Raw genomic sequence first — 26,128 nt, forward strand, 5'->3', positions numbered from 1 at the left:
TCAGGAGATCAACAGAAACTACTGCTCTGTTGTAAACTAGGACTTTGGCTACTCCACTCCCTAACACACGTGCACACACATGCACCCCCACACGTGCACCCCCACACATGCACCCACAGGGATACACGCCTTCTTTCTCTCTCTCCCATTCCCTGCCTCACTCACTCTATACTTGTCCAACAAATGGCGCCCCTGCTTTTATAGGAAATCAAGTGAATGGGGAAGAGCAGTGATCCCAGCCAAACAGAGAGATGTTCTTGAGTAGAGGAAGCAGGCAAGGTAAGATGCTGAGGGCACTCACAGAGGGGTTACCCGATTTAGCCTTACCAGGCCATTCACTTATTCACTCATTCATTCATTCATCAGGGACCTGATATATCAGACAATGCATTGGGTGCCAGGCAGAAATCAAGTCATCAACTAGTTATTATTGATATCCCCGTGGCCTGTGTCACTAAAGAACGCTGTATGACCACAGACCCTCGCGGCACAAGCACTGAGTGTCTCTGCTTCCGGGTGGTGAGGCAGGGCTCACTCAGGGGTCCGGGAGTGGCTGGTCGTCAGCTGGTCTCACTGGGAGGATTAGAGCACCGTGGTGGTATTCTATGTGCCTCTCATCCTTCTCCTGGAACCAGAAGGCTAGCTCAGGACATCCTTCTCTTGGTGATGGCAGAGGTCCAACAGTGCAAATGGAAATGCTTTTTCAAAGCGCCAATGGGTCTGTTAACATCCCCATGGACCATCACGTAATCCAGTCCAGCATCGGAGACGCAGGGGGCGGCTGAAGAGCCGGGGCAGCCGTGCCATCCATCCGCCGCGCCACGCTGTAGGGGAAAAGGGAGGGTGTGTGCATTCTGTTACTTACATACGGTTACCGAGCCAGGGGCCCCAGGCGGAAGGTGGACTCAGACAGGCTCTTTGGACTGGGCGAAGGCCGGTGCCACTGCTGCTACAGCAGGGGCCTGAAGGAGAGGCGGTGACCCTTGGGACACCGACAAAGTGAACCTGATGCCAGGCTTGGCCCTGCCAGGGGATATTTTGGGGCATCTTGGGTACGGATGGCCTCCGTGAGTGCAGGGGAAAACACCCCCCGTGGCCAAGAGTTGCAGGCTGCGAACTGCCATGCGTCCTGGCCGTCCGACGCTCTCCTTTACCCACGGAGATCCAATAGCAATGAGAGAAGCAGCTGGAACCAGCCAGAGCCCGACCCGGGAGAGCGGGCCTGAGTTAAGTCGTTCCACAGAACGGAATGCAATCCTCCCGGACTTTCCGAGCTTCATCAATCCTGGATAAAAGTCAAGCAAAGGCTCCCGGCTAACTGACCGATCCCCTTCCCATCCCCACCCCCAAATGTCCGTGTTGCCCTGGGGCAGGAAAGCGTGTGGTAAACCACCTCTGCACAGGCTCTACAGTCATGCTGCCTCTCTGGGGCTGAGACCAGGACGCAGAGGCCGAACAGGCAGCCACACAGATACCCAGCATCTGACTCAGTGGCGATGGGCTGGGGCCCAGGCGACAACAGTTTGAACTAGCAGCCCCAGATGACTCGAATACAAGCCTCCTTGGATCACATTTTGAACCCCTTCTCCCCAAGATGGATGAAGGGGTACAGCTGTCAAATCATTCCATGCCCTGCGGAGACCACACCAGTGGGGAAGCAGGCTCACATAAACGCGTGTGCACACCCATGCGTGTACACAGACCGTGAGGAGGGCCTGTAATAGCAGCAGCCAGCAGGCACTTGCCATTTCCCACGGCAAGCCTTATTTTAAGCCTAGCACACACTATCACATCTAAGCCTCCCAGTAATTTTGTGAGGCAGGGGACCTTTTTATTGCCACTTTTCAGATGAGGAACATCAGTTACCCGCAGCCAACCGCGGTCCAAGCATCCGAAGCTCCAGGGCCAGTGAGCTGTGAGGTCCAGATGCTGACTCCGGAGCCCAGGTCTCCCGCCCCGAGGTGCTGCCTGCCACCCAGCGCTCAGCCTCTCCCGCAGGGCGCCCTTGTAAAGAAGAGAGCAAGCTTGCTGAACTTGCCTTGTGGTCCCCGCTCCCTGAGCAAAAGTGCTGAGCTCATTAACACGTTCACAGAAGCCTTTTCAATGGGGAGTGACCTTGTCATATTACCTGTCATTTTCTTTGCTCACCTTCTCAAGCTAGCTTTCCCCATTCTCTGTCTGCCACCATGGGGGGGGGGGGGGGGGCTTGGTGAGGGAGGAGCCACAAGGCAGGCAGCTTCCCCTGGGTCTACTGTGTGCACCCAGGTAAGGAGCCTGCCCTCCTCACATAGCCCTGCTGGGGCTATGCCCTTCCCTTTGCAGACAAAAAAATGAAGACATAAACAGCCTCCCCACAGCCACATGACCGGCCCAAGGCCCAGCCCTGTATTTGAACTTCAGTCTTGTCTAATCTAGAGCCCAAACTCTCGCCTCTTCTAAAATGTGCTGCATGCGCCTATGTCAAAGCTCTTGGGGATTCGAAGAAAATGTCAACACCCAGGCTCAAAAATGCGATGACCATCTTTACTGGAGGGAAAGGAACTTCCTGTGTAGTTATTAAAAGTCATGAAGAGGGGCGGGGGTAGCACTGGGAATAGGAAATATGCAGCTTCCCAGCAGAGGGGGCGTTCTGGAGCCAAGGAGATGTACTTTCTGGGGCAGGGTCAGCCCGCCTGTAGCCACCCATGCCGGGGCCACCACAGAGGCCCCTGGGCTGGGCTCACGCTCGGCTCCTCAGAGCCCTCGCTGTGGACGTGGCTTCTGAGGATGGGGACGGGCCTCCAGCCAGCACCCAGCAAGACAGACACTTTGGCAAACTTCCCTAGGATGGAATATGGAAAGAGTTTCTTTCCCTCCCTACGCCGTGTTTCCCCAGCTTGGGGAAAAAATAGAAGGAAAACAAAAGGAAGGAAAATGGGCCTCCCTACCCCAACAGAGGATAATAACTCACAAATGGAAAATCCACAGACCGAAAAATGAAATTCTAAGGGGCTTCAGTGAGGCTGTGACTTTGGACTCGGTCGTTTCACTTGGGATGAATCTGTAAAACAGGAATCTTCCTCGTCATGTCCACAGCCCCACGTCTGTGCGAGAGGAACATCTTTGAAACTGTAAAGCGCTGTGCACATGTGAAGTGGTAAAAATAGTAACAAGCAAGGACCCACCGCAATAATGCTAATGACCTTCACCCAGGGCCCAAAAGTTGTTCTCCCTCAGGTGGGTGGAGCACATGGTAGCTGAAGAGGAAGGTGGCACAGTTTAGGAGACACAATGCCGAAGGCTCTAGAGCCACACTACCTGGGTGGGAAATTGGGCTCTACTACTAACTAGCTGTGTGATTTTGGATTCATCACTGAACCTCTCTGTGCCCCAGTTTCCTCATTCATAAACCGTAGCGACTCACAGTCCCAACTTCAGAGCACTACTGTCAGGATTAAATGATCTGATCCATGGTGATGTGTCAGCTATTACTATAAAATTGGTGGTCTAATATTATATCATAAATAGTAAAATATTCACAATGTTTGGGCCATCTTTGAAGTGAATACATGCAGCTCCTAAACACAGAAATGCTGTTGCAGAAAGGATGTATTAAAAATACTTCTGAGATATCTGAAGATCTTAGAGGCATCCATTTTGAAATAAAAAAGAATCCACTGAATGAACAGTCGTTTAAGGGACATTTTCATGAGCAACTGTAGGTAATACTCCTAATATGTTCCATTGCTTCTCTCCTTCATTCTGACATCCCGTGACTAGGTTGTGAGCACAGGTGATGAGCGTCCTTGTGCCAAGGCACTGGGGGAGGGAAGGGAGGAAGGGACCAGGCCCCAAAAGCATTTACAATTTGATGGGGACTTGTGCATCACACATATAAATGACAGTACCTCTGGGGATGTGGAGAGGGCTGCAGGGACGAGATGGCCCTACAGGAAAGGTAGCACTGCAAGATGGGGGTTGGGAGGGCTGGTTGGGCAAGGGGGCAAGAGCAGAAGCCAAAAGCGCAGAGGGAGTCCTAAGAAATCCAGCTGCAGAGGCATGCTCCTGTCCCCGCCGAGGCCTCGGAATTCTCGGCTAAAGGGTTGGCACTGGATTCAGCAGGTAGAGGAGCACCACAGATGGCTACACCTGAGGAACAAGCGATGCGGGCAAGGTGAGCTTCAGGAGGGGGCATCTGGACACGAGGTGGACGATGGTGGGAACAGGGCAGGCCTGGGGGTGGAGAGACCCCTTAGGAAGCAGCCGCAGCATCCAGGAGGTCTGCCTCCTGGGGCTGGACCCTACCACGGGGGGGTAAAATCCACTGAGTGGTGACGACAGCTGTCAGGAGAGATGAACTGTCTGGAAGACGGTGACATCAGCTCATTCGGGAGAGTCCGGAGAAGCGAGGCTGGGACGCGGCACAAGGGAGACACGTTGTTGCCCCCTGATCCACGGTTTCACTTTCCGCGGTCTGGGTTACCCATGGCTGACCGTGGTCCAAAACTATTAAACGGAGGATCCCAGAACTGAACAGTTCGTAGGTTTTAAATGGCGTGTCATTCTGAGGAGAGCGATGAGATCTCTCGCCGTCTCTCTCCCTGTTGCTCAGGATGTGAATCATCCCTTTGTCCTTTGTCCCCACACTATAGACTTGACCTGCCCGTTCGTCACTTAGTCACTCAGTTATCAGATCAACTGTCACCGTATGGCAGTGCTTGTTCCAGTGACCCTTATTTTACTTCATAATAGCCCCAAAGCACAAGAGTAGTAATGCTGGCAATTCAGATGCACCAAAGAGATGCCAGTACGTGCTTCCTTTCGGTGAAAAGGTGAAAGTTCTCAACTTCATAAAGCATTTTATCATCTCACATTATCACCAGAAGGGTGAGTACCACACAGTTAGATATTTGAGAGAGTGAGACCGCATTCACGTAACTTTCATTACAGCCTACTGTAACAATTATTCTATTCTATTCTATTCTTAGCTATTATTGTTCATGCCTTCCTGTGTTTAATTTATAAGTTAAACTTTATCACAGATATGTGCGGATAGGAAAAAATATAGTATGTATTGGGTTCAGAACTATCTGCCATTTCAGGCATCTTCTGGTCTTAGAACGTGTCCCCCATGGATGAGGGGGCGCTATTCTGAGCCAGGACCCATGTTCCCAACCACTATGGCTCTATTGGTTTTCTACAGCTGCTGTAATAAATGGTGGGACATTTAGAGGTTTACACAGCACACACACATTGGTTTCCTCACAGTTGTGTAGGTCAAAGCGTGCGGTGGCTCAGGGGGCTCTCTGCCCCAGACAGCACAGGCTGGAGGTGAGGTGTCAGCTGCCCAGGCTCCAACAGGAAGCTGTGCGACGGACCCGGAGTTCACTCACGCACGCTCTTGGCCACATTAAGTTCCCTGCATTGCAGGAGTCAGGCCCGTTTCCTTGCTGGCAGTCAGCTGGGGGCCACCCTGAGACAGCAGTCTTCCCTCCAGTCTCACATGTGGAACCCTACATTTCAGCACCCCAACTCCTCCTGATACCTGGAATCTCTCTAACTCTGTGCGTTAACCTTAATTACACCTGCAAAGTCCCTTTGCCATGGAGAGTAACATTTTCACAGGCACAACCCCAGAGATTCAGGTGTGGACATGGCAGGGGGAACAGTGTTGGGGGGGGGGGGGGTAGATTCTGCCTAGCAGAGCTTCTCTGCGTCTCCACAGGACGCTGGTAGACATCACAGGATAAATAATAAGGGGTGGTGGGTGCAATCATGGGTGGCAGCCCCGCGTTGCCAGGAATCTTGGAAACGAAGCACTTTGCCAGCCCCGGGGAGGGAGCACAGGGACCAGTGAGATGGCAGGAAAGGTTTCCCAAAAGAAAAGTGCGATGATCTAATGGAATCTGAACATGAGCAGGAGTGAAGGGAGCTGCTTAGCCTATGGACGATTAGAATAGCGTGTTTGGAAGAAGCCAGAGACTGGAAGAAACTCTCAGGAAACATGCCAGGTCTGACATGTGCACAGTGACGCAGGAGCTAGCATCCCCGCACACTAAGACGGCTGTCACCCTCCTCTCTCCTGGAGGGGTGATTCTGCCCTGCTGAGAACCTTCCAGAAACAGCATGGTGCACCTTCATGCCCCCCCCCCCCCCATCCCACGAGAGAAGGGAGCTAAATGAATCTGCATGTGCTGGTCTGGGAAGAGGCCTGTGACACAGGAAATGAGAATGTCATGCTGACCAACGCATGGAGCAGGTTGCCAATTTCCCAAAAGAAAAAGGAAAGCAATTCATTTGTGAGCACACACCGGTTTCCCAAAGCCAATTGTTAAACATTCAAGAATTTAACAACTGGTGTTTAAACTTTGGTAGCCTGAAATCGGCCGTGGTGGGCTTTCACCACAGAAATCAACAAACCTACAATTCGGGACTTTTATTCCTTCCTGTGAGGTTGAACAGTGCACCACGGGGTTTGTACGAATTTCCAGATAACAGGGACTGTATCTCAGGAAGAGGTGGGATGGGTTTCACAGCGCTGTTGGTCAGTTCCCTTCCTTATATTATTAGTTTTTAAAATTGGTGCAATTATAGCGATGTTTAATTATTTTCCAGATATAAAAAATACGGATCATAAAACCAAGGCCAGCCTGCTGAAATCCCCACTTCCTAGGTTCCCTTCCCTCGAGGCAACTGCAGCATCCTGAGCACCGTACCTGCCTCCAGCCAGGCCAGGCGCAGCGGGCGCTGACGTTCCCAGGCGGACGGGAACCTCCACCCTATGAGAGGCCGCTTGTCACTGACCACACTGCTGGGAACTGGGCAGCCCAGGCCAGCCAGACAGCTGAGGGCCTCCCAAGGTCCTCCCAGGAGGCTGGAATGCCTCCTTTGGGAAAATAGTTTCACCAGCTGCAGACTGAGACGCAGACCTCACACCTCCTCTGCTACGATCATTATGACTCATATGCAGATTATCAAGAAACGGGAAAGCCAGCCCTTGCCCATGTGATGTTAGAGCCAGAGAATTCTAAGGGGGTGGTGGTGGGGGAGGAGACCCCTGCACCACACACAGCAACACGAATCACCCAACCGCCCAGCCAATGGGAGACTTTCTCATTTGTAACGCCCTGAGTAACACACGCATCAAAGCCTAGCAGCACAGGCCTGAGAAGGGGCGCTCCTGCCCAGTAGGCTGGATGGGGACCTGCCCACAGACCAGCTGAGCCTCCCCCAAGCACACACTCCCCGATTCACCCTGCTTTCACTGTGTTTCCACCTGGAGAAGGGATTTTTTTCCCCACCTGGAACAGTTCAGCATCTTCCCTCTGGCACCTCCCCAGCAGGTCAGAGCCACACCGTCAGGGGCTTCCAGGGGTCTAACAGCGAAGCCTCCGCTGGCCCTCAGCCCGGGTGCCCGGCACGGAACAGCTGATCATGACATGCCTGCTGCTCTGTGGGCCCTTTGAATTCTCCGACCTTCTATAGCATTTGTGTCTTTCTGTATTATAGCATCATGCCACATTAGCACTTTGCCCCCCGTCCTCCTGTCCCGTAAGGTAGCCCTTTTGAAGCACCACTACGATGCTTAAATGGCTGAATAATCCATTCTCCGCATGGGCTACAGCACCTCCAACCATTCCCGTCCTCTCTGACGTTGAAGCTGTGTCTGACTTTTCACTGTTATAAATACCACAACGGCCAACATCTTTGTGCATAAGGACAGCAGGAGTCCGGAAAGTAACTCTGAAGCAGGTCTCCGTGTTTGCAGTCGTTACAAACGCCCAGATTAGGCGTGGCTCACTCACACGTGGCCTCGTCCCTGACGTGGGGACATGAGGACCCCAGGGACGGAGCTCCCGTCTGACAGGCGACAGGCTGCAGATGGCTGTCAACACCAAGCAGGGAGTGTCCAGGTCTATTAGTTGAGACTGAAAAATTAAGGAGGTAGCTGACATAGTTCTTACTATATGATGAGCTAGACAGCAGGAATGCCAGGGTCTCACGAACGTACCCATCCTCTCTCTTACCGTCACCACTGCCCCGGCACACTCTGACAAAGTCCGTCTGCATGGCCCAGGAGCTGGCGATATGTGCAGCAGCAGTCTGGGAGCTTGATCTAGGGTCACGAGGCTTTCATTCAGGACCGGGACCTTGGACTTGAGACCAGCTGAGTTTGCACTGACTCTGTAAGTCTTTCAACCTCTCTGAGCGTCTGTTTTTCCATCTATAGGCAGGTAGGATGACGACCAGAAGATGTCTGAGGTCCCCTTTCGGATGGTCTATGAGTCTCTGAAACCCACATAGACACAAGGGAGCTGCCAACCCAGGAAAGACAGGGGCCTGTGCTCACCTGGACTGCGACCCTCTGTCCTTCAGACCCTGCACAGCACTGGAGCTCTGACTCTGGAACTAGCCCTGTCCAGCCAAGATGACAGCATCATGTCACCCTTGTGGACAATATGCCTGGTTATCCCCAACAGGATGCAAGTGAAGTGCCCATATACCACTTACAGGGCAAGGTACTTAAGATGTGGCTTTGCCTTCTCTCCCCTCCCTCTCCCCTCTGCCAGCTGGGTGGATCTCAAGGTCCCTGAATGACGGCAGACCAGCAACAGGGAAGAGAGCCGAGTCTTCCAAGGCACAAGAAAGCGCCACCCACTGACCAGGAGGACCCCGCGCTGCCTGCGCTGTTTTGTGAGAAATAGACATCTTTTGTGCTAAGCTGCTAAATACTAAGGGTTTATTTGTTCCAGAATCTAGAGTTACTTGAACCAAACAGTCCCCCCACTTTGTTGTTGATGCTGGAGGAGGAAGCTGAGATGCCAAGTGGAATATTAAATCGGACAGAATTACTCTTCCGGTAAGGCGCTGATTCCCGGTGGTTCCTCTTATAGTTTATGGTCTTTCCACAACGCCCAGCTCTTACCACGCTGAGAGCTCCAGGTGAACGGGCTTCAGGGGGAAAATACTCTGAAAAGTACAAAGCACTCTAGAAATAACCACGTTACACTTGTCATCAGCTTTCCTGCCCCAGCCACGGTCCCTTTTCTCAGCCAGGTTCAGTCTCTCCAGAATCTGATTTCCCATGGAAACAGAGAAAGAAAACATAGTAGCAGACATCACTAACCATTCTCAAAGCCTTCTCATTACTTTGAAATGAGTAAAAAAAAAAAGAAAGAAAAAAAAAATCCTCTTCATCCCTGGGGTCCCTACCTGCTTTCTATTCTGTTCATTCTGAGCACCACGCACAGCCAGACACGGCCAGGCTGCTTGACAGAGAGAAGTTTTCAGAAATGAGTCCTGTGTTTGACAGTGGGGCCAAATGTGCAGCTGGGGCATTTCAAGGTCCTCACTTCCCTGCACATAATTAGTCAGCTTCTAGCAATGATGAGAATCTGAGGACTTCACAGAACAGTGACCTTCTTGGGCAGCTCCAAGGGGACAGCACCCATCACAGGACTCTGGGTTGTGAGCACTGACTGACAGCCTCAAATCACTAGCCACCCTTCTGTTAAGAGATGAGGACAAACTCCCAGAAAAAAATGATAGGCTGTCCAGCTACTCTCTGTGCATTCACGCGCACCTACTGTGTGTCACTGTGAAAAAACAGGCTTAAGAGACATGTTCATTTCAGGTGCACACATTTTCAGGGGCCCATTACCCTTGGGGTTTCCATTTCGATCACAGCAGTTACAGTGTCCATGCTAATGTGTGTTTAGATGGTTGTCTTTCCCAGAGGACTATGAGGATGTCTGTCAAGGTCTGTTCATCTGTGTGACCCATTTAACACAGATTCTTGGGATGTGTTAACTGAACTGAATTGGCCCAAAGCAAGGAAGGAAGGGAGGGAAGGAATACAAAAATGAACAAAACGCATTTGCTAAGCCCGAGGCAATGCTGGTAGATAAATATTGAGGGTAGATAGGTAAGTAATTACCAAATTTCTGAATATTTTGTCATTTCTTTTACCATACTTGTTGAAAGATGATTATTATTTTTATCAAAAGATTGAATTTTTCCCTTCTTTCCCATCATTTGGTTGAAGAAATAGTGTTTCTGTTAATGAAGTCAGCAGACATCTAATATTTTATATGCTTTTGAGCTCTATGACTTATTATTGATATACTTTATTATTAGCTCGATTATGTCATTTGATAAAATGCTGGTGTGTATACATATTAGTTCAACCACATAGTTATAACGTCTGGGACTATGTGGCTATAAATTCAGTGGGAGAAATAATTCGGTACTAGTGACTAGCCTGCAATAACCTCATGCAAGAGGTAACTAAGTAAGTGAATACTGAAGTGAAAAAGAAAAGAGCTTAGATCAATCTTAGCTTCTGTTCCCAGGATAAACCTGGCTTTCAGGCCCCAGCCGGAAGTGAGCCCCTAAACCTCACTGGATGATTGGGAGGAAGAAGAACCCAATGCATGAGAGGGCTCAGCATTTTGCCCAGTACAACGACTCAGTAAAGACACATCTATATTCTACCTTTACGATTATCACCACCATTGTAATCATTCCGGAGGGTGCCACCCATGGAGATGCCATACCAGCGTAAGCCAAAGGACTTGGAAAACCAAAATTGGGTTCAGCATTTCGCAACTACAGGAGGTGAGGAGGCAGCCCAGTGAGCAGAAGGAAACAGGGCCTGTTCGGAAGAATGAACCTGAGAAGGACCAAGGAACATGGAAGAGAAGGGGGGGTAGTTCCTTCAGGAGCTAACTCAGTGAACACGCCAGAGCCTGCTGGAAGAACGTTACCTAGTAGAGGGGAGGTTAGGGTAGTCAATGTTTGTAAGCTCACTGCACACAGCGATATCCTTCAAGAGACGTTAGGTTTGTTCCTGCACTTCCCTTCTCGGATCGAGGGAGTATCTGCTCTGAAATAGGAAAATAAACCTATACATAAAAATAAACCCACCCAAATGAAAATTCACATTAACTGCAAAAGCCTGGTTGTCATTAAAAATTCCTGAGAGGAACTGATGACGGCTCACTAATTAATTGGGCTTAGCGCTGTCAAGCACCACTTAACAAGGGATTGCTCCTTAGAGGAGCAAATATGGTGACTGTCACTTGGCTTATTCCTCATTTGCACTCTTCTGGGGAGACCAAAAGGCTCCATGCTTAGGAATAATGTCCTCCCTAAAGTTTTCAAGGGTGAACAATTGCCAGCTACCTTAGATAACGGGAAGATGAGTCAGCCAGTCACTGTCACTCAGCAGGAACCACGGGCCACCTTCGTGTCTACAACGAACAGACATTAAGGATCAGATGTGCAGATGCGGATAGTAGAGTAAAAAATGGGCGAGTTTCCAATGGGTAAGAATGTTTTCATGGCACTGCCGGGTCAGGAAAATACAACAGAAATGGAGTTGGATGAAGACATCAATACTAACACACATGTAGAAACACAACCGCACACACAAACCACATGTTTATTACTTTCCCACTATAACACTGAAACATGCTCTTTGTTCAAAAAAAAAATTACAAAGTAAAAGCTCCTACTTTTTCACACCTTCCAACCACATTGCCCAGAAATGTACATGCCTTTCTCAGAATTTCTCCCATGTGTAGAGAAATATGCATTTGTTCTGACTAAATTTGACAAAAGTGGGCCGATTCTATACTAAATGTGCAACTATTCTTCCTCAATTAACTGATTATGGTCGTTCCAGAAGGTATCCAGCCACGTAATGTGAAAAATAGAGATTTATTGAAGAAGATACAAGAAACATTATACTTAGGACAATGATGCCTCAGTCCCCTTCAAAGTAGGCATCTTGGGACCTCACACAGTTCTCCCAATTGCCATCAGATGTCCTGTTGTATTTTCCTGAATCTCATGGACAGTCTGCAATCTATTCCCTTTCAAAGGTGATTTTAGTTTTGGGAAAAGCAAGAAGTCGCAGGGCACCAAATCTGGGCCTTACGGGGGGCTAAGTCACCTGGGTGATTTGATGTTTTGCCAAAAACTCTGCATGAGACATGATGCATGAGCAGGTGCATTGTCGTGATGAAGCTGCCAGTCACCAGCTGCCCACAGCTGTAGCCTTCTCAGTCATTGAAATAGTTTCCACAGAGGAATATTACAGATTAATGCAAAATTTGATGCAGGTTCATCATTCTACTCGCTCAGTCATTTTGATTGCGACAGCCACAGTACACATGCTCACTCAACGGCATCCACAACCCCCACTGACGAGTACAGTGAAGTCGTCATTGTTCACACATACACATTCCAGTCCACTCTCCTTGGCTGCCAGGTTACATTAATGTCATTATATAAACAATGGCTGGACTTTTTCCGGACAGACTTGCGCGCGCTCATGTGTGCATGCGTGTGTGTGTGTGTGTGTGTGTGTGCGTGTATGTGGTTATCTTGTTTGTGTTTAAAATGTCTTACTTTTCTTTTTGAAATAACTTCACACTCACAAAAAGAGTTAAAAATACACTGAATTCCCATGGCTTTGCAATTTCTCAATACTGATATCTTGTATAATCGCAATACAACTATCAAATTGTATCAGGGAACTAATATTAATAATACACATGAAAGCCTGTATTAGAAAACATACAAAATCTAAGACATTTCGTAACAAAGAAATGAAGTAAACAGGAATAGAAGTTGTAACACTTTCTCACACCCTGTGGTGGGTTAAACTATAGTCTCTGAAAAAGATATATTGACATGCTCACCACAATACCTATGACTGGCCTAAGTTGGAAATAGGGTCTTTGCCGAAGTCATCAAGTGAAGACAAGGTCGTATTGGATTAGGGTGGACCTCATCCTTATAAGACCAGGGAAATCTGGACAAGAAAGAAGGTCATGTGAGGATAGGAGCAGAGACTGGAGGGATCCAAGTATTACGCAAGCTAAGGAGGGCCAAGGACTGCCAGCCAGCCTCAGAAGCTAGGAGAGAGGGGGGGAAGGGCTCTTCCCTGGAATTTTCAGAGGCAATGCAGGCTGGGTGACAACTTGATGTCAGGTTTCCAGCCTCCATAACTGGAAGACAACTGATTCCTGTTGTTTTGTTTTTACCCACGTTGTTTGCGGTACGCTGTTACCAATGCCCACACACCTGCACAGCCCCCTGTGGAAGGCTCTGATAGAGAATTAGAGCGGTGTTTTGATACAGTGGATCATTGCATCAACTGCAATCACTGAGCATTCCCGAGGAATGTCATGGTTTATGACATCGTACCCTGAGAAACATAAAGTTTCAGCCTGGGAGTGACAAGACTGTCGGCATGCCTCGTCAGGAAGGGGAGTTCAGACAATGACAGGGTGGCTGGGCGCACAGGGGGAGCCACGCAGCAGGGCTGCTTTTGCTCTGCAGACACGCCCTTCAGTGAGCAGAGCAGAGCCATGGTGAGTGTCAAGTGTGGCCGGGATCACGCCCCAGGGCAGCTTCTGCTGTGCAAGGCTGCAGAGGAAACTCCCTGAGAAGCACGCGGCCCACGCTTTCTCCCCTGCCAGCCTCACTTCCCCCTGTCAGCGTGGCCTGAGCTTATTTTGACAAGGCTGTTTCCACCCACATGGGCACATACCCCTGCAGACACCGAGGAGTGCAGTCCACCCTGGGGACCAGTGTTCATCGTGGAAAACCCAAAGCATCACCTCCAGGCGCGGCAGACGAGCCCCCCGGGGGGCACCCGTGCCTGTGGGCAGGCTGGGTGTGTGAGATGCAGGGCTTCCCGGCAGGGGCTGCAGGTGGGCAGTGGGGCGACAAGCTTGGAAAACCTGTGTCAGGCTCCGCTGAACAAAGGAGACAAGGCTGGGAAATACAGAAATACACCTGCGTGTTCATCAGGCGTCACCATGGGAAGAGGAAATGTACTGGCTATCTCAACAGGCAGAATTTCAGATAAGAATAAACCGCTTACTGAAAGGGCAGAAGGGGGACCGAGGGATCTGAGAAGCAGGGGGCTGCAGAGAGCGAACACATCCCTTCGGGGAGCGGGGTGTACAGTGAGATTATCAGTGAGAACCCCAGAGGAGCCTGCAGAGCCCTGACTGCGGATGTCACCTGTATCAGCAGCCAATGAGGCTGCTACCCAGAGGGTGGGACAAAAAAACCCTGCGAACTGGAAGCAACTGCTGCTTCGGGGACCAGGGGCTGCTGCGAGGGGCAGAAATGTGGCTACAGTGACAATGTTGGTAACAGGAAGCAAATCAGAAGGGGCAAGGCCCCCCTTCTTCCCCAGCTCCCAGTCTCCCTTGGGGCCACAGATCTGGCCTCACTGGGCCGGCAGTCCTTTGGGACCACAGTTAGCGGCCACAGACCGGCCATGGCACCATTTCTTTATACTGGGCATGCACAGAGGCACTCATTAAAGTTACAGACTCATCAGGCACAGGCCCTGGGCCATCAGCAGGACATGGGCCAGGTGTCCTGGCCCCTCAGTGGCCTCGCATGCCTTCCAGCTCCCGACCCATCCCTGCGGTCTGCCCATCAGGCCCTCATCACTTACTTATATTGCCTGCGTGACCCCTGTGGACAACTGAGTTTGAGATGCCGGGGTGACAGGGAAACCAGGCAGGGGATTCTGCATTCTATGTGAATTTCATTCGCACTCAGTGCACATCAGGTTCCAAGAAGCCACGTGTGCATGGATCCCCCCGCAAGCTCCAAATCTGAGTGGATGAACCACTTCCTTGGTTTTAGGGGTCATGCAAGGCACTGCCCAGGCAATGTCCGTGCGGAAACGACAAATAAGCAGATAATTTTTAAAAGAAGATGGGTGCATTTCTGATACAGTAAGCCCAGGGGACTCCAGGAGTGTGGAACGGGGGAGACGGTATGGAGTCGGGGTGACATGAGAGAGAGGGGCAACAGAGAAGGCTTCCCACTGGAGGACAGAGGACTAAAAGGCCAGGAAGGGAACTGTGAGCATGGCAGCGTTCCAATCTGCAAGCGCCTCTGGGCAGCACACATTTCTGAGTGTCCCACTGTGTCCAGTTCATCCTGACTTCTGCTCCTGAGACCACACTGCCCACAGGGGAAAGTCCAGTGCTGTCAGCCCATGTGGACTTTCAGACCTTGCCATTCATTACCTCCTCTTGCCAACCAGCATCGACAAAAAATAAGTCTGTTCAAATGTGTGTGGAGTGTGATAATGGATTAGAACCAGACATCAGCAGGGACTCATGGTTAGTCTGATTCAGCTATAGAAGAATACCGATGGCAACAGGTAGGCATATGCATATACACACGGGTTAGTACACATGCACATATGTCACTGCTCTGTCGTTTGAGAAGGCCTAGAAAAATGACATCCCAGTAACAATGAGCACAGCCAGCACCCAAATCTTGGTTTCTAAAGCCATTCGGCAATAAAACAAACCAGAGCTCCCTGGAGGAATGAGTCCATTTTAAGTCCGAGGAAGGTAATACACAAGATGAGCCTGGAGCATCTTACAGTACCAGAAAGTAAAAAGAAAAATGCTAGAAAAGAAAAAAAAAAAAAAAAGCCCACAATGATGGAGGTATATCAAAAGGATGTAGGAGCCAACTGAAATTGCACTCAATGGCCAAAGATGGAGAAATCTGAGCAATAAAATAAATAAAGTCATATTAGACTACAATCCAAAGTATATAATAAATATTCATGAGTTCATACCGATGTAAGTGAATAAATGGGGAAGAAGAGAGAAATCTCATGTGGATAAGAATGTGTGCAGATTCTCCACTCAAGGGGAGCATATCCCCCCGCCCCCCGCTTCAGTGTGGGGTGTGTATGGTGACTTCCTTGCAAGCACACAGAAGGGGCATGGGGGCAAGGAGAGTATCTTGACAGGGGAGAAATCTGACAGGCAGTACCGCAGCCATGGAGTCAAGGTTAACATTAACAGTGATTAGACATGTTGACGGTCAAGAGTCTTGATATAATGGGATGAAAACAGCACACTGCCTCTGCGGTCTCCTTCCCAAAACCCATCATCCCAGCATAATGAGAAAAACATCAGACCCACACGAATAGGGGGCGCTGTGCAAAATACTAGATCAGTGCCCCTCAACACTGTCACGGTAACCAAAAACACGGGAACTCTGAGGAACTGGGACAACCCAGAGGAACGTAAGGAGACCCGGTGGCTAAAGGTCGTGTACTGTACTGGGTGGGACCTGGTAACAGGAGAAAGCATCAGCTAAAAACTCAAAACTAAGGAAATCGTTTAGTCAATAATAATGCATCGATATTGATCGTTTATTATAACAAATGTGCCACACTGATTTAAGATGTCAGGGAAAACTACTTGGGGGGTATATGGAACCATTCTAAGCTACCTTCACGATTTTTCAGTGAAATCTGAAACCGTCCTAAAAGTAAAGTTTCTGTTTAAAAACTGTGGAGGACGTGTATACCTGTAGGGGGTACAGGTAGACAAGGATGGCACCTGGAACACTTTCTCCAATTTGGTCCTTGTCGTGGATATTTGATGCTGTCCCAATGAACTCAAACATGTTTGCAGTCAGAAAATGGAATTGTGTCAATGTGAAATGTGCAAGCTGGGAGGGACCGTGACAGCCATCCAAGCGCTTGCTTTCAATTAGAGCTGGGGACAATCAGGTTCAAAGACATGAAGCAAGTGGTTAATGAAGGTGTCAGCTCAACACCCATTGGTAAAGCATCGTGGGTGTGTGTCTTCGAGGATTCACAGGCCATCATGTCATCTGGTTCCTCAGAAAAGCCTGCTCTGCAGAGGAGGGATCCGAGGCTCAGAGGGCCAAGAGCCTTTTCCCAGCGCAGGCTCCCAGTGGCAAAAGCAGAGTCCTGGGCTCAGGGCTGCTTCCCAAGCATCTGTATAGCGCCCCTCCCCCACCCCATTTCCCCATGGCCGCCTTCCCAATTTCCTCCCTTTCCAGTGGGGGCGGGGCTGATGCTCAGGGAGGAAGTGAGCTCAGGGAGGACAGCACTTAAATTGGATTTTCTCATTTCTATGTTTGTGAAACTGTCACTTAACCCAACATTTTTAAAGCCCCCCCCCCCCAATTCTAATTTTTCATGGGGACAAAGCCAGGGTACCTGCGCTCTACAACAGCAGAAAAATGCCCGTATGAGTCTTTGAGGCCAAACATCATACCACGCCGGGACAGGTCAATTCTCTAGTTTTACAGTTTTATCTTGGGAGGGAAAAAATTCTTAGGATGCCTTGCCTCCCACCAATGGGTGTGTTCTTCATAAAGGCACCTACTGTCCCCAGCTCTGGGTGAAGGACAAACGTGGAGAGAAAGGGGGCTGGGAGCAGAAGAATGTGAGTTCCAGAAGAGCAGTCACTATGGCAACAACAGGGCCAGCGCCTTGGCCCTGCAGGGCTTCTCGAAGCCATCACACTCCAGAAGGAGCCCTACTGTGTGCCACGTGGGGCTCTGGGCTAGATTTCATTACACTGGAGAGAACCTGGAGCCCCAGCAGGGACTGGGAGACATCTCGGGATGACAGTAAGTGGCATTAATGGATGGAATGACCTGGGACAGGTAACCCCTGCTTCAGTTTAGCAAATGGTCCTTTTGTTAGTAAAAGCTTTTCAATGTTAGCTTTGAGTTTTGTTTTGTTTTGTTTTTAAAGAACTTGAAATTATGTAGAAGCACATTGCACTGGGATGTGCTTCACATATATTCCAGGCAAAGATTCCTTTCTCTGCCACCTTGGACACGTCAGTGCGTCTCTACCCCGATATGCTCTAAAGAGTAAATGAGATGTTATATGGAAAGCTCTGGGGACACCATGAAAAATACATTTGAGCTATTATGGTTTATATTATTACTATGGGTAGTGTGCGTAGTAGTGTTTTCATCACCACACTAGTACCCAGCACCACCAGTGCCCCTACCCACGCGTTATTAGTGGTGCCTACTAGTCGCTGCTAGACTTCCCAACACTTAGCTATGTCGGGAGGCAGATGGGTAGATGGACTGATAGCATGCACACATGAGTGAAGAAATAAGCAAGGGATGAAGAGATGCCTGTAACGCCAGCCGTGCATGTTAAAAGGAAGCAGCCCATGGGTCACAAACAGCCCTCAGGGGTCCTGAGATGTCTCTTTCCAGGAGCCTGATGCTGTGACCAGAGGGCGTTCAGTAAGGACCTACTTTTGTCTGAGCACGGAAGAGAGGAAGAGAGAAATCCATCAAATGAGCCCAGCACAGGAAACCCCCAAAAGTCAGCAGACAGACAAAACAGGCCAACAGGAGCTCTTATGGTTATTCGCGTCAAGCTCCTTGTTTTAAAGAGGGGGGTGTCATGGTTCAAGGTATCAGCTGAACTCACACGCAGAAAGAGTGGCTTTGGGGCCCAGGCGCTCAAACGGCCTGAGCTGTGCATCCTCTGTGTTTGTGGGCTCAGACTGCAGAGCAAAACCCCCGAGGCTGCACGGCTTAGCCAGCAGACAGCTGTTTCCCACAGTTCTGGAGGCAAGACCGAGGTTCCAGCTGCTGCGGTTTCCGCTGAGAACTCCCTTCCTGGTTTGTGGACACTTCCTTGCTGTGTCCTCCCATGGCAGGGAGGGAGCGCTGTGACGGGTCTCTTCTTAAAGGACACTAGTGCTCTAGATCAGGGCCCCACCCGTGTGACCTCCTTTAACCTTACTTACCCCCTTCATTCAAACGGCCACGCTGGGGGTTAGGGCCTCGGCATATGCAGCTGGGGCGGGAGATGGGGAGACACACACATTTAGTCAGTAGCACTGCAGATCCAGGTGTTTGCGGACACTCTCTCCCCCGGTGTACTGAGTACCGGCTCTGCTGTCTGCCCACAGCTGGCGCAGTGCCTGGGTCGGAGCAGGACAGCGGCAGAGGGCAGGGAGGGAGCAGACGGAGGGAGCAGGCCGGTCCTCCGCCAGCCAGCCCGCAGGTGCTGGGGAGGTGGCCTGGGTGAGACAGATCCTGCCCCAGATGCGAGCAGAGCACAGCCTGTTATCAACTCTGTTCCCCCAGGAGGCACCAGAGAGAAAGATCCCCATTTTCAGGAAAAAGAGAAAAGAAAAAACAGAGCTGGGAGAAGGGGAAAGGGAGCTAGAGAAAAAAGAGGAGCGGAGAGGGGCGGAGAGGGACAGATGGAGCAGTGAGGGGCGGCAAGGGGAGCGAGTCCAGATGCACCTGCGATAAGGACGGGGCAGGGGGGGGGGGCACGTTTGGGCGCCTGGGTCCCCAGCTAGCACGGGAAGGCTCAGGAGCGCCACCTCTGTCTCCAATCCTTTCGCCTGGGCAGTGTGGCTTCTCAGCTCAGGCTGCTGTACCAAGGTGTCAGGGACGGGGCAGCTTCAACCACAGCAGTTGATCTCCCACAGTTCTGGAGGCCGCAAGCGCCAGCTCCAGCTCCCGGCGGCCGCAGGTCCTGGTGTGCAGAAAGCCCTCTCCGGCTGTATCCTCACATTGTGGTGATTGGAGAAAAAAGCTGCTCTCTGGTGTCTCTTCTTACAAAGGCATTAATCTCATCATGGGGTCTCCACCCCCATGACCTTGACCTAGTCACCTCCCACAGGCCCCACCTCCTGATACCTGGGATTGGGGTTTCAACATGTGAATCTGCAGGAGACACATGTGTGTCCCATAGCAACAGGGAGCCGGAGAGCCAACTGGTTCTTGCAGAGCAAGAACGGTGGCTTTTCTCTGCTTTATTCCAGCCACTGCAGGGGCACAGGGCAGCTTCCCAGTCAACAGTCACAGGATACAGGGAAGGAGAAAGGACGAGAAAGAACTTCATAAACTTGAAGTGCTAAGCAAGCAGACTGAGGAGCCCTTGGAGTTCCTTCTGAACCGTTTCTCCGTTGCTAGCCCAAACTCAGGGTCCTACGATTCAGTTGATCCAAGAAAGCCTTGCCCAAGCATGTGCTGGGGACCTGTCGTGATGCCAAAAGCCGGGGCAAGGGCAGGAACCAGACCCAGAGCCTCCCCTCTAGACATTCCCAGTCCAAGGAGAAGCCAGACGCTGCTTCTGAAGACAGAATGCAACCCGCTGGTGAGAGAATAGGAGAGGAAGGTTCCGAAGCTTAGCCTTGAATTTTATTACAATAACTATCCCCCAAAGTAACTGCGGCCCCCGCTCATTGTGTGGCCAGCCGCTGGAGAAAGGGGACAGGAAGAAACCCAGAAACGTTTTTTGTTTTGGGGGGTGACTCGGCCACCGCTCCCCCCAACTCCCTGCATGAGCCCATGGGCGGCACTGCAAGGAAGTTCAGTGTCCACCGTGTGACCAATTTTATCAGAAGAAACAAAACGAGGTACATTTTCCTCTAGACTTGCGTCCCCCCCCCCCCCGCCCCACGTTTGCTCTCATGTTTAGACATTAATTGAACTGCCTTCGCTACTAAAAATAAACTCCCGGTCAAATGCAATGAGCCAAAAACCTCACTATGAAACCACAAGAAGGAGTAATAACAACATGAGCCAATACCAAAGGTGTATTAAAAAGACATTTCCGTTTCAAGTGTACGGTTCCGAGTGGGCCAGAGGTTTTTTGTTTTTGTGTGTGTGTTGTTGTTTTTTGTTTGGTTGGTTGGTTGGTTGTTTTTGGCACGATGGACACTGAATACAGGAAGCAGCCTTTAGACACACACCTATGGCTAAAGACCAGGGCTGACTCCGGTCCCCAGTAGGCAGGAGCCATCAGACACCCTCTGACCAAGGACCAGAGGAGGTCAGCTTGGGAGTAGCACACAGGAGCCAAGAGATGCTGCCAGGGGAGGTGAGACCAAGAGAGGGGTAGGAAGAGCAATGTGGGTAGGTCAAAGGGGAGAAGCAAACCTTCTGTGCAAGGAAGGGCCTGGTTGACAGAGTAACCCTGAGGAGGTCAGGATCCAGACAGGTAAGCAGGTGGAAGAGGAGAGACCGGTCCTTTCTGCAGCTGAGAAAAGAGAGCTTAGAAGGCCGTAGAGGGCTTGCCCAGGGGCACAGGGGAGAGGGAAGTGGAGGGGGTGGAGGCCAGGTTACTGGTGTCTCTGTTCCATAGCAGCAGAAGTCAAAGGGCCCAGAATCATGCTCAGGAAAGGGGCAGGTGCCCTCCTATTGGCGCACAGCCCAGGCGACCTGATTTCTAGGTAGGGATGAAGGCAGGCAGGCTTAGGACAAGAAGAACCACAGGCACACGTGCAAATGCTGGGTCCAGTGTCACAGCCCCTGGCATGGACCGGCCCTGCCGATGTGTTCAGGACTGTGCAGCTCTGAATCCCAGCTCCCGCCCCTGCTCTGCCTGCTCCCAGCAGCTGAGTTCTAGGGACAGTCCTCTCTCGTCACTCTCTGACAGACCTGCCAGGCCTCTCCTCCATTCACAGAACGCAGGTCACCCTGCCCACTTCTGCAGCCAAAGCGCTGAGAAATGGTTCTTCCAGCTTTCAGATCCTCTACCCCAGGGACTGTGTCCACTCTGCCCTCCCCCCACCCCCAAACGGGAGCAGCTTGTCCCAGCCCTCCAGGTGCTACAGGGAGTGGTGATCACAGGCTGGTGCAGGTCTGCGTCCGCTCCTGCTCCCAAAGCCGACTGCCCGGATCTGCAGCGCGGGGTGTAGGACCGACCAGCTAAGTGCCTGAAGGCCATAAAAGGGCACGCAGCCCGTGCACAGGAAGTCCTGTCAGCTGTCCTCACTGCAGAAGAGCTCTGACACCAAAAGTGGGAAATCAGAAAATGAAATGCAAATGAATGGGGACTGAGTGCGTAGACATGTGAAGTTCCACAGGACAGCTCAGCCCCTAGCAGGTTTCATGCACATGCGCCTCCCCAGGGTCTGCAGGGGCAGCCCCAGGCCTCCCACCCACCCTGGTGAGGAGGGAGCGCCCTGCCTGCGCATCAGACCCGCGAACTCGGCTGCAGGGCGAGGTCTCGTGCTCTCTGTCCCTGTGTGTCCTGAGATGACACAAAGGCCCCGCGGGCCCCGCCCTCAGCTACCCTCTCAGTTCTGCCTTCCTGGCTACCTTCCGCCTTCCTCACCCATCTCTCCATCCTTGCATAGCTACCAAATTTGTGGTAGGGATCATTCTCCGTTTCTCATGCTATTAATTCTCTTCAACAACTCTTTTTTTTTTTTTTTTTTTAATCGCAACTGACCTCATTCGTTGCTCTAAATCTTTAAAAACGTCCTTTGGGTTCTCTCTGCAGTTCTCTCTTCCCGTTTCTATTCCCTCCTTTCTGATGACTCATTCATTTGTTCTTTCGATGTGCACAGTGGGAGCTGCAACCCTGGGGTGTCAGGACCTGGGAGACAGTTCTTGCCGGAAGGAGCTCACCAGCCATCGAGGGCATAGGCAGGGGTGGGGAAAGAAGCCACTGGGGGTAAAGGAGTCAGGCTTGATACCACCGGGAGCAAGCGACCCTGCTCAGGGCAAGGGTCTTGGCACCCCCAGCGAGGAGACTCACAAGCTTTCCCAAAGCAAGTGTGGTGGAAGGCAGAGAGAAGAGCAGACCGAAGACTTCAAAACAGCTGCGTGGAAGGACTTCTAAATGGTATAATTAATAAATTTTTAAAAAAGAAAAAGGAGAGAAAAAAAAATCCCTCTCATTTTGGCGTACTTCCTCCTCGCTGCCAGGCAGCAGGCTAAGCTCCTTATCTCCACCGTCTCATTCAATACCCACAACATCCTCCCGAGGCAGCCGCTAATAAGATCCCTATTTCACAAATGAGGCTTCGAGAAGCTGAGTGATTGGCCCACCGGGGGGCAAGGAGCAAAACCAAGAGGCTCCACGTCTGCCCGGAGCCCTCGGGGTTCACGTCTCACCCCGCGCCTCAGGCAGCCTCAGACCTGGAGTGCCCGGAGCAGGCAGTTCCAGGAGGTCAGGACGTGGGGAGGGAGGACTTGGTCACCTTCCAGACGCCCCAAAGGCACTTTGACCTAATCACTAACCTCCAGAGTGCATTCTCATGTCTCCCCAGTATAGTCTCCACAGGTCTGAACAGGACAGCCAGAGCACCTACTCGGCCAGGAGTGGGGGCACCATTTTGACTGCACAGGAGAGACAGCTCCTGAGGCACAAGGTCTGGGCAACCAAAGAGTCAAAGCAAGTCCTGTGTGTCGGGAGGAGGCGACAGACAGAAAGCCAATGTCCCAAGCACCATGGGCCAGCCAAGGAAGCCAAGCCAAGAAGTCACAAACCGCAACCCAAGTTGTTCCAAAAGCCACGTTTGATCCCGTAAGGCTCGAAAGCAGAAATTGCCTTACCTTAACTTTCCAAATCTCAAGGTATTACAGTTTTAGCGCAGGGAAGGCCTGTTCTCAAGTCCCTCTGGAGTGTTGAATGAATACGTGTTTTGTTTTTTTGCTTTTTTTCCAGATTAAAGGCACTACATCCCAGGTATAACAGGATTCTGGAAATATGTAAGAAAAGGACAAAGAATTATTAGTATCTATGCCTGAATGGGGTATTTCATGCATTAAAATAATAAGTACTATTTACTATGTGCTGAATGAGAAACAGCGAAGAGCAGACATTTATTGAGCAACTATGATGTGCCAAGTACTGCGATAGGTATTTAAATACATCAGGCCATTGAATCCTGTGAGATCGGTTCTGACGGCTCCATATTTCAGAAGTCACACTCGAGGCTGGGCCAGACCTCACAGTCAGATCTCCCTGCGTCCCAAGCCCTCACCTGTCCAGTCTGCTCCCCCCCCCCCCCCACTAAAGCTTGCATGAGTCTGATCCCAGGAATTCTGGCTAGAGGGCAATGAGAAACAAACCTAATCACTTCATTCTGAAAATGGCCTGTCCTCACTGCCCAAGGCAGTCACTGACGGTGGGGGTTGTGTAAGCCATGGGAGCTGTATCAGATTAACTTCATTGCAACTTTTATCTGGGCCCTACACCATCATCTCCGAACACACAATCAGTGAAAATCATGAATTACTCCGGAGACAAAAAAAAAAAAAAAAAAAAAAAAAAAAAAAAAAAATCACCAGGCATTCTTATCCTGACTGATAATCGAGACAGCTACATGAAGTGGCCAAAAAGGGTGAGACTGTGGGGAATGGGACGAGAGGGCCACCCCTGGTCCCACCAGTTCTGGGAGGGCCACCGAAGATGCCCCAGAGTGGACCAATGTTCAGCAGGGTGAGTTGAGACCCTGACCTTCCCCTCCTTCAAGGGATGCAGTGGCACCCCCAGAAAACCACACTATTACGTAACAATGGAGTGATCCTTCCAGACCACCCTCCTGCCCCCAAACTCCACTGCATCTTTGATGCCAAATCGAGATGATGGCACTGTGAACACAGACTCAGAAGAAAGATTGATGAGTTCTGAAGGGGAATTGCCCTCCATTCTGCGAATAGCCAGAGGAATATCCTTGCCCCAAGGACAGAGGCCAGTGGCTTGAATTCCCCACCATCAGCTCCCTCTCTCCTCCAGGAAAATTTGGCCGTGATTTGCTTCTCTGGGGCCCTCTGGTTGTCACATTCCTCCCTCGGAGGCGTCAGTGTCCCAGAGCGTCCCACAACAGTTCCTCCCTTCGAGCGTTGGTTGGATGTATCCATGGCTCAGAGTACCAGTTCCCAGCGGGAGAGGGGATAGATTCTGTCTCACTCAGAGACGTCCCCTTGCTGACAGGGGTCTCAGTACAGCCACGGTCCTGCATGGGCAGCCTCCCACACTGCTCAGGCGTTTTGCCCAAAAAGAAGAGGTTGACTGTGGGCTCTTTGTCAGGCTGCCTGGGTTAGCGTCCCAGTTCTACTGAAAACGTCTTTTTAGGCGCCTAAGCAAGCTAGTCCCGAGCCTCCATTTCTCACCTTAAAGCTTTGCTCTTAAAGCAGGAAGCTTCGCAGAGCTGAGCATGGGGCCCGGCACACGAGGAGCCCTTAGAAATGTCAGCGATTACGCAGACAGACCACCTAAGCAGGTGTGGGCGCTTAACTTCCCAGTCTCCTCCCAGTATGGCGGGAAGGGTCTCCCCTCTACCTGTCCCTCCACAATGGCTCAGGCAGCGGAGCGGCGCAGGGAGCAGTGAAGCCGATGGGGCTAAAAGCCTGGGGTTCGAGTCCAAGGGCCTCAGCTCCAGGCCTGACGGGACCCCCTTCCCGTTTCCCGGGTGTGCCACGTGACATGGTGTGTGCATGCTGTGCTCTGTACACTGCAAGGTCCTGGAAAAACATCACAAACCCTCACAAACGCACCATTGTCCTCTGTACAGGACACGTTGCTGAGGAATGTCCTCCAGGACCTCGCTGAGCACCCACTGTGACCCCAGGAGGTCAGGACAGAGGAGGAGGTTCACCCCCACACCCCCACGTTACAGAAGTGGAAACCAGCGCTCAGAGAGGCCGAGGACGCTGCCTGACACCAAACAAACATGTGGCTGAATGACTGCTTTGCAGGCTCACCCCTCCTCCTTGTAAAGTCAGCTGTTGCCAAAAAAGAGCCTCCTTCCGAGGCAGCCAAACTGATTAATGTTTTTAATTAATGTTTTAAACCATGGAGCAATGTTGCATGCAGATTAGGGAACTAAAATTTCTAAGTTCCTCCCAGCAGTGGGCCGAGCCAGAGGCTTGCTGCCAAAATACAGGGGGTGGGCGGTTGGCCTGGGCTGGCCAGGGCGGTCAGAGTGCAAAGGCCGCAGCCCCACTTCAATGCACCAAGCCTGGAGGCAGAAGCGTCACTTTCCACCTGCAGAGACAAGCCAGGGACAAAGGAGACTGGCCCAGCACGGAGTGACAGACCGAGCTAGACCTCAGGATCTCGCCAGCCTGGCAGAGGAGGGAGCCGGGCGGGGGGCAGACACGCAGCAGGCAGCCAGGCCTGAGCCTGAAGGCTGCTGCTCCCAGGCCCTCCTGCCTGACACGCTGTCCCACGGACGGGATGGCCACCTGCTCTATGGATGACAGAGATGCCCTGCACCACACTTGAAGCAGGGGACCACAGGCTTTCTCAGAATGCTGACAACACTTCCCAGTGCTGTGTTCTGGTGGATGAGGAGCCAGAGCGCCCATGTTGAGTAGACCCTGGACCCCCAAGATCCCAGGAGGTGAGAGGCAGGCGGGGACCCAGACACAGGCCCCTTGGCCATCATGCTTGGGGATCGTCCTTGCTCTGCCAAAGAATTCCAAGTGTGTCACATCTCAGAGTGTCTGCTCCTCTCCACGACCCGAAAGGCAGGGCGCAGGATGTGACATACAGGACTGAATAATTGATCACCAGCGCTGCGGCAAACAAGGC

At 51.3% G+C, this 26,128-nt stretch overlaps 1 long non-coding RNA gene across 1 annotated transcript in view; it reads right to left on the reverse strand.

Moving 5' to 3' along the window:
- Positions 1–408: 408 nt before the first annotated feature.
- Positions 409–26,128, reverse strand: part of LOC150003980 (uncharacterized) — a 151,501-nt gene continuing 125,781 nt past the window's right edge. Inside the window, exons 3-4 of the long non-coding RNA XR_016512344.1 lie at positions 23,143–23,288; positions 409–824 (exon numbers count right to left, since the gene is read on the reverse strand). This is a non-coding gene — a long non-coding RNA (uncharacterized LOC150003980). The remainder of the gene's footprint in view (positions 825–23,142; positions 23,289–26,128) is intronic.

This window comes from Furipterus horrens, unplaced genomic scaffold (assembly GCF_987537825.1).
Source record: "Furipterus horrens unplaced genomic scaffold, mFurHor1.1.pri manual_scaffold_7, whole genome shotgun sequence".
NCBI lineage: Eukaryota > Metazoa > Chordata > Mammalia > Chiroptera > Furipteridae > Furipterus > Furipterus horrens.